Genomic DNA, 10,021 nt, shown 5'->3' with positions numbered 1-10,021 from the left:
AAGGTCCCAAATGGGGATTTTCACAACAATGCCATAGAAGAACCATTTGGGATTTCCAAAGAACCATTCAGTTCTTAAAAGAACAATTTGTCTTAATGCGAAGAACATTTTAATTGATCACAAGAACCGTTTTCCATTATAAAGAACCTTCTGTGCAATGGAAAGGTTATGTGGATGTTCAAGGTTCTTCATGGAACCATTAATACCAATAAAGAACCTTTAGTTTTGAGAGTGCAGATTTCATTAGAAAATTTAATTTACCCAGACTCTGTGTGGATGTACAGTACATCACCCAAGATCCCCATCTGCATTATAACTCTTTTTTACTGATGTTCTTCAGATATAAAATGCATCTGGTGTGCCCAGCACACAACATCCATAAAACCACAGGGTTCACAGAGGACAGAAACTTTCCTGGCTAGGGTTTTCAGGAGCCTGAAAGCTCCGGGCTGAGGCTGTTATCCAGCAGGCCCTTCACCTGTGGGCCATAGACAGGTGTGATGCTGCCGCAGCCAAGGTGAGCCTCCAGGGGCCATGTTTACCTGCACAAATTTGCCTGCCTCGATAGGGGTGATGGTCTTTGAGGAATCATGGGGGAGAAAGCAAGAATTCAGTTTCTTGCGTATTTCCTGGCTTTGGCTAACGTAGACCCACATGTACTGTACATTCCACGGCGCAAGTCAGACGTGAGAGCCTGGTGTTGGCGGCTCGACACCCCCAATTACACACCCTCACGCTGCAATCACATCCTCCCTGTGAGCACTTAAGCATATCACAGAAATACAAACCTAATGACCCAGAGGGGAAAAAATGAATTCCTAAATACTTTATATTATCCTGACAGTGCACTAATGTTCATTTGGGATTTTCTCAGTAATTAATGATATATGTGATGATTATTTGTTTTTTTTGTTTTTTTTTATTAATTAATTGGCAAGTTATCAAGTAATTTTCATTGTTATTATTATGTATAAATACACTACGTCCAAAAGTCTGGGGTCGGTGTTTTATACTTCTAAAAGAAGTCTCTTACGCTCACAAGGCTGAATTTATTTGGTTTAAAACAGTGAAAACAGTAGTACTGTAAAATTAATACAATTAAAATGTTCAAAAGAAGAGCATTCTTTAATTTCAGTTTTGATCAATTGAATGCATCTTTGCTCGAAAAAGTATCTTACAGTTCTGACAAAGACAAACAGCAAGGACAGAATTTAATTAAGTCTGTTTTTGGTAGAATTTTTTGTGTGGTCAAACATTTAATGAATCTATAAAAAATATTAGGCTAATGAAGAGAATTTTCCAATATTGAACCTCTGCTTTCTCCCTCTGTTGAAACTGATCAGACTTGTTTATGCCTATTGGAATGGAAAGAGAAACAAGCAGAGGATGGTGTCATTGTAACCACATTTGCCACTTGGCACCCACGAGTCATTAAAATGTGGTGGGATGAACCCGTTAGAGGTTCCCCTCATTGAGGATAATTATGTCGGCCCATTGTTAAGCCGTTTTTTCCGCTAATGCCTCGTGCAGATGTTTTAGGGACTTCCGACTCCATTATTCGTGTTTTTTCACACATTTTTTCAGTGTTTGTCAACTTCGCCTCATAATGGGGTAAAAGGGAAGTTTGTGGCATACCTCTGAAATTCTAGAGGTAATAAAATGCAGTTTGACCGACGGTTCGAAAACAGATCTTTGTTTTTAACGAAATTAGAATGCAAGACTTATATAAGTTGTAGGTCACGCCAGGTCACAAGGAAACGGACGCGATAAAGGAAGAGATTCTGTGACAGGCCGGTCAGTGACTTTCAATTTCCACTTTTTCAAAGCATGGCGTGCGTTCTAGACTCTTCTGGGTTTTCTCAAGAAGTAAGTCATAATCAAAGCGGGTTTATTGCATCCCAGCCACTCCACTGAAGTGAGAAAAGGTCGACACAGTAGTGGAATGTCCAGTGGGAGGAAGTGAGATGATAATTTAAGCAGCTGGAATGAGTAGAGTCTTCCTCGCGGTCAAAACAGAACAGCCCACACCGAAGTAGTAAAGAATTTTTTGTCATATATTTATGGAAATGTATTAAAAGCTTAAGAGTCATTGACCATTGCTATCACTCGCAGAGGCTCCTCTTAGCTTTTAAAGTCAAAACAACCATAGTTACACTCAATAGGTCAAGGTTTGGATGACACTCTTATAAAAATAGAAGGGTTTTGTGCATTGATACCATAGAAGAACAATTTTGGGTTTTCCAAAGAACCTTTTATGTAACAGTTCTTAAAAGAAACTTTTTTTTTTAATGTGAAGAAAATTTTAATAATCTACACAACCTTTTTCCACTATAAAGAACCTTTTGTGCAATGGAAAGTTTCCATGGATGTTAAAGGTTCTTCAAGGAACCAGATGCCAATAAAGAACCTGTATTTGTAACCTGTATTATATACCTGTAACCTGTAGCACTTGCTGATAGATTTTGTAACTACAATATCTGGCTTTAAATATTGATAAATTTTAATTTCTCAATATAATCTAATTAATATTCATGAGCAATGCCAGACCTTCAGACTGATGGCAGAAGCTTTTATTGGCCAAGGACCACCAAGAGGCCGTCTGACTGACATGTAAAGCAACCAGTCATAGCTTGTTTTATTCAGTGTCATGTTTAGGGGTGTGAAAATGTAAAGTCGAGGTCCCTACAATAACAGACCGGCGTATTTTAAAGAGTCTATGCCGTGAACTTCGCATACTTCTGAAAATCCAGCGTTTAGTTGATCCTGATAAGTGCTCATTGTCACAGTTGTAAACACAATGGCTTTCTTTTTCCATGAGGGGGGTTGGCATCACGGCGGCTTTGTTTCCAGGTGGACCATTAAAGAATGTGACACACACTTCTCCTGATAATCCTGTAGAATTCAACCAATCAGATGATGACTTTGAAACTCCTGAAGTGTCCCATTTTGTGTGCCTTATACATCAGATGTTCAGCCAACGGTCCATGGGCGTGACGTCTGAGGCTGAGACTGCTAGAGGCTTAAAGGGTTAGTTCACTCAAAAATAAAAATTATCCCATAATTTACTCACCCTCAAACCATTCAAGCTGTATATGACTTTCTTATTTCCGTCAAATACAATCGGAGTTATATTAAAAAAATATTCTGGCTCTTCCAAGCTTTATAATGGGAGTGAATAGTAACCTAGATTTTGAAGCCCAAAAAAGCACATCCATCCATCATAATAGTAATCCTTATGGCTCCAGGGTTTTAATAAAGGCCTTCTGAAGCGAAACGATGCATTTTTGTAAGAAAAATATCCATATTTATGACTTTATAGACTATTATCACTAGCTTCCGTTAACGTGTGTTCACGAGAGAGTCGAGTTCCAGCGTATGATGTAGGATGTAGGGGTCATGTAAGCTCAGGTGAGAGTAGACGCCTCTCGTGATTCAAACAAATAGGGCTGGGCCTACTGACAAATTCTCATTTTAGACTTATAATTTTTGTGACCGGTGATTTGTTTTGCTCTATCCTCTGTGCGTTCATCAATACATCTTGCATCAGGTCAACGTTCACTCTTCCACCGGAATCGACTAAATATGGATATTTTTCTTACAAAAATGCATCGTTCACTTCAGGCCTTTATTAACCCCCTGGAGCTGTATGGATTACTTTTTGGATGGATAATAATTTTCAATTTTGGGTGAACTAACCCTTTACCTAAAGTCTCAAAGTCCTTGCTATAATAGCAGTACCTCTACATTGCTGTGACAAAAATATTAATACAAAATTAACTTTAAAGTTAACATAAAATCAAAATTGATTCACTTACTATGAACGATTCATTAGTAGCCTACATGTTATTTTAAAGGTGCCCTAGATTATGATTTTAAAAGATGTAATATAAGTCTAAGGTGTCCCCTGAATGTGTCTGTGAAGTTTCAGATCAAAATACCCCATAGATTTTTTTTAATTAATTTTTTTAACTGCCTATTTTGGGGCATCATTATAAACGCGCCAATTTTATGCTGCGGCCCCTTTAAATCCTGTGGTCCACGCCCACAGAGCTTGCGCTTGCCTTGAACAGTGCCTTAACAAAGTTTACACAGCTAATATAACCCTCAAAATGGATCTTTACAAAGTGTTCGTCATGTATGCGTCGGATTATGTGAGTATTGTATACTGTTACATTGTTTACTTCTGATTTTGAATGAGTTTGATAGTGCTCCGTGGCTAACGGCTAATGCTACTCTGTTGGAGAGATTTATAAAGAATGAAGTTGTGTTTCTGCATTATACAGACTGCAAGTGTTTAAAAATGAAAATAGCGACGGCTCTCTTGTCTCCGTGAATACAGTAATAACCGATGGTAACTTTAACCACATTTAACAGTACATTAGCAACATGCTAACAAAACATTTAGAAAGACAGTTTACAAATATCACTAAAAATATCATGTTATCATGGATCATGTCAGTTATTATTGCTCCATCTGCCATTTTTCGCTATTGTTCTTGCTTGCTTACCTAGTCTGATGATTTGGTTGTGCACATCCAGACGTTAATACTAGCTGCCCTTGTCTAATGCCTTTTATAATGTTGGAAACGTAGGCTGGCATATGCAAATATTGGGGGCGTACACCCCGATTGTTACGTAACAGTCTGTGTTATGTTGAGATTCGCCTGTTCTTCGGAGGTCTTTTAAACAAATGAGATTTATATAAAAAGGAGGAAACAATGGAGTTTGAGACTCACTGTATGTAATTTCCATGTACTGAACTCTTGTTATTTAACAATGCCAAGATAAATTCAATTTTTCATTCGAGGGCACCTTTAAAGAAGAAAAATGGCCACTTAGGTGGATAATAGCTATTTTCGCAAATTTGTTTTCAGTCTGGATTCATTCTAGTATGTAATGCCCACTTTCTAAGATCCAATCAATTTCTAAACAATAAAATTAAGTCCAGCCTTATATTTCTTGAACATGCTGTATTACTATGAAAAGTCGCACTGCAGAAGTAAAATGCGTTACAAATAGCAGTTCATATCTTATTTAAATAAATAGTATGTCATGTAAAAATGGTCCAAAGAACAAAACAAAACTTTTGTCATTTAGACAGAGAGGGCGAGAATCACAAGACAGCTTAACAAGACACAGCTGAAAACGTAAGGAATCACAGAGCCAGAATAACAAACTCCTAACACCAGAGTTTGTGAGTAAACATACAAGGGCCACAAAACGGCTGAGTTCCAGAGAGAAATTAATGAAGCACAACAAGCTTAGACTCATCTGTTCCTCTGAAGGGTTTGTTAGTGTAGGTCGGAGGAGGTAAAGGGGAGACGGGGGTGAGGTGGGGCTCAAGTAGATCATCACAGGGAACCTGAAACAACACAAATCTCAAAAAAGTGCACAATAATGTCGTTCACTTTCTGTTCTGCAGGTTGATACACCGCACAAAACAAAGTGTTGATGAAAAATGACATTAGCACATGTAAACCATCTGAACATACAAAAGCTAAACCTAACTTTGAAGAATTGTTGATTGTTATTTGGTCTTTTGTTCCTCTTTTTCCTAAACATTCTTCGGTGCGTGTGGGTGAATGAGCAGTATTTGTTTTGCTGCCATATGAACCTAATAAAACTGACTCAAAGATCTCTTAAGGCTCTGTGCTGGTGAGAGCGCGTGTGGTTATTGTTTTTGCTGGTTATTAGTTTTATTGGCTGTTCGTGAGCACCCCATTTATACGGCACAGCTCATTTAAAAAACAAAAGGGAAATGTTGGGTATTAGAGTCTATTTAGATATTTTTAAGCACTTATAACTGAAAACATCCAGCCCTGACAGAACACTTACACCGAGATAAATAATATTAAAGGCACAGTATGTAAGTTTCGCCTCTAGAGGTCACTTATTCAAAACAATAACAAAGGCAGAGCTTGATGATGGCGTGAATGAGCGTGGAATCATGGGAGTTGTCGTCTTCACCTCCACAGCCGATGGAAAGCAATCCGACGGGACTCGGGCAGAAATCATGTTCATGGATGCGCTAAAGTATTGAAGTTTTATTAACATTACTGTAGTAAGAAGCAGGGCGGGGCCGAGAGCCCGGGACATTTTATGTTGCTGTTTTTATTATGCTTATATGCTGCTCCTTTCGTTTTGTTGTTTATGCTTATTTTACGATTAAAGTTATATTTAACAATCGCCTCATTCCCTGACTTTGAACTTTGTTACAGTTATGTTTGATCACTTAAATTCATATTATTTTATTTCATTCTAATGAAACAGCCGCAAGTGCTGAATTACTACTCACAGGGGTCACTTTATGTGACAAATTTAAATAGTGGGGTAACACAGTGCTGTTTTACTTGGTCAAAACAATCATACAAAAAATACATTTGAGTGTGTTGAAAGTTATGTTAACAATACTTGGTGGTTACGTTCGCTCGGTGGCTGGTGAGACACTTGTTGCTGCAGTAAGCTAGATCATCTAATAAGCTAATAAAAGCTTTTAGACATTTTAGACACACTCAAAAAATAACTCTTTGAACATAAAAAAATCATGGAAAGGATTTCCACATGATTAAGTTGCTTTATTTCAGCATTATGCAATTCTGTTATTCCAATTTAATGTACTTACGTTGGGTCAACTTAATTTATTAAGGTTGATTCAACTTATTTACTATGGTTGGGCACAGGTTAATTTAATAGTGTCAGCCCAACTAATTTGCAATGTTTTGGACCAACCCATTTACTTAAAGGGCACCTATTATGCCCCTTTTTACAAGATGTAATATTGGTCTTGGGTGTCCCCAGAATGTATTTGTGAAGTTTCAGCACAAAATACCCCACAGTTAATTTATTATAACCATTTGAAAATGTCATTTTTGGGGCCTGTTTTAAAAAGAGCTGTTTTGGTGTATACCACCTTAAATATAAATGAGCTGCATATCCCCGCCCTGCCTTTGGATGAGGGCGTAACTTGCATACCTATGGCAATAAACAGAGGGTAGAAGCAGAATGGCTGAGAGTGAGAGACCCGCTGTTTTGTATGGCATTCAGCCGTACATGTTTGAACCGGAATCAGACCCAGATGATGAAGAGACTCCGGCAGAAGAAACACAATTGAGAATGGAGCAGGACGTCTCTGAATGGTTATTTGATACATTTATGTACTTATAGAGTTTTAATCGCGTCCCCTTTGCAATTATGGATGTGCAACACACACACACACACTGTGATAACGTTCGCGCAATTTGTTGAAACTACAAACACAAATACTGTGTTTGCTAAGTAAACATACACAGTTTGTAATACAATATATATCTTTAAAAAAATATATATATACGTGTGGATACACATTATACAAACAAGGTTTAAATTATATACACAGACATTCTACGACGACGACAACAACTTTAGACGCATTTGTTATTGAATTGGCTGACATCGACTGAAATGACTATTTGCTCAAAAAACATTAAATACACTTACTTCTTCTGGAGGTGACGTTGGATCGCGAACAGTAGGCAACGATCCACACTTGAGGATTAACTTTGAAGCAAGACCTGCTTTGAATTGACCCTCGTTCTCAAAACAGTCAGTCAAAAAATGATTCGCGCACACATAAACGTATTTTGGAATTTTGAGTGGCGCCTTTCTTTCGTAAATAAAATCCATCCACTGCGTTTTCAGTGGCTCTGATGTCGGAAGTAAGTGAAAACTACTATGTTCATTATTACATCCCACAACAGAACACTTATGTTTCTTAGGAGACATTACCGGCTGTCGTTAAAACAATGGAGGATGGTTGACAGATCACCGAGGGCGGGGTCTATGCCAAAACCAGATTGTCAATCAAACCACGTGGGTGGGGCTTAGCGCAATTCTACGTCACAGTGAGAGCAATCTTAGAACAGGGCGTTCTGAGACAGTGCTTATGAATTATTGAGATTGTAAAAAAAACACTGGGTGGATTTTTCTCATTCTAGGGTGGTTTTGCTCACACACTGCCAACACACATTTATGGTCAAACACCATCTAAAAGTGAATTTTGCATAATAGGTGCCCTTTAAGTTGATCCAATCTATGCAATTTAAGTTAGCCTAACAAAAGTGCTTAATGCTGAAAGAAAGCCATTTAATCACGTGGAAATCCTTTCCATGATTTAATTACATTAATTCAAAGAATAGCTTTTGAGTGTTAATAAATTAAAACCTTTTTACCATACACTCAAAAAAATGACACTTTAAACTAACTCAAGTCAATTATGGACAGTGTTTCCACACAACCAACTTAGTTTTTATTAACATTAAAGGTTTATTTTTACTCTATGCAAAATCCTTGAGTTGTGACAAAACAACTGACTAAGGAAGAATCTATGTAAAATAGTTATGTCCAACTTACTCAATTCAAACATGGACAGTGGTTCCGCATGATTGAGACAAGTAAAATCCAATAGAATCAACCATGTTAAATTAACTAGAATAAATTGTGTTCATTTAAAATAAAATATATAAAAAGCAATAAATAAATAAATAAATAAACAATAAATTGTTTTCATATACATTGATTTTTACAATTAATTCTTCTTGTTTAATTTTGTGATTTACATAACTTTTGTGATGTCCTTTGTTAAAAATCTAGATGTGATACTGGATTCATTCTAAATTGCCTTATAGTGATGTCCGGTTCGCGAACGAATCGTTCTTTTTAACCGGTTCTTTTTAGTGAACCGGTTGAACCAGTTCACCAAATCGGTCTGAATCGTTCCAAACAGTTCGCATCTCCAGTAAGCAAACATGAATCCACAAATTACTAAAGTTACTCACTTTTTGACGTGCCTGACACTACCTCTCGAAATAAACCAACATCCCGGAGTTATTCAGTTACTCCAACAGTGACTTAACCTGCTGTAAAGAGAGAACTGATGATGATGGGCACGAGCTGCAGAGCAGCTGATATGAGTGCGCATGCGTGGCGCACACGAACGAACATACACGGCCTGTCACGGTTCTCGTTCTCGAGTCAACCGGTTGCAACGGTTTTCGGATCATCAGTACACAACCGAGAACCGCTTCTTTCGGACATGTCCGATTTGAGAACCGGTGAGCTGATGATACTGCGCATGCGTTTAACTTTTCAAGTGAACGAAAAGCACGTTAGTCAAGTTGTTGAACATCGGACAGTGTGATAATATAAAACATACTGAAAATATAACGTTTATTGTGCTTTTCCAAATACACCATAGCAGATTAATAGCATAAACTACTGTACATAATAATGTACATAATAAACTACATGCCCACATGAACATAATATTTTGTACACAGATCAAACTAATGTTCAGAAATAGTTCTACAAATTCATTTTTCTATATTAATATTATTTAAAAAGCAATATAGTTAAAGTTGTGCAGTTGTGCTTTCATGTTATTTTTTTTTTTAAAGAGTGAAAACAATTAGATTTATCAAAACATTTATTTGTTTCATAAATAATCCATGGACAGCTTTAATTTCTAAACAAGGTGATATAAAGATAAAAAAAATGACGTAATCAAACTACAGCGAGAGCAAACAAGCGACTCCTTTTGAATCGCTCTCGCGGTTCTCGAATCTCAATCTCGTTCTCGGGTAGAATCGGTTGCAACGGTTTTCAGATCATCAGTACACAACCGAAGAACCGCTTCTTTCGGACGTGTCCGATTTGAGAACCGGTGAGCTGATGATACTGCGCATGCGTGATTCAGCTTGTGATCTGAAGCTACCGAACAGTAACATCACAGCACCGGTTAACTAGGACAACTGATGCTATGAGAGGCCTCGAATGAGGGGCCAGTCTGGCGAAACGTAAGTTTATTTAATCATAATGTAAGAGGATCATGATGAAGACTAATTTATTCACTTTATAACTGTAAAACTTTGTTTGCACATCACTGCCTGTATATGTGTTTGGATGCTTTAGATGCAAAACTAAATTGTAAGAAACGCTTCAGATTATAATGTTTTAGTTGACTGATGTTATGATTACTAACTTTATA

The sequence above is a fragment of the Megalobrama amblycephala genome, linkage group LG13 (genome assembly GCF_018812025.1).
Source record: "Megalobrama amblycephala isolate DHTTF-2021 linkage group LG13, ASM1881202v1, whole genome shotgun sequence".
In the NCBI taxonomy this organism is placed as follows: Eukaryota; Metazoa; Chordata; class Actinopteri; order Cypriniformes; family Xenocyprididae; genus Megalobrama; species Megalobrama amblycephala.
The sequence above is the reverse complement of the archived record's forward strand: the minus strand, read 5'-3'. Positions refer to the sequence as shown.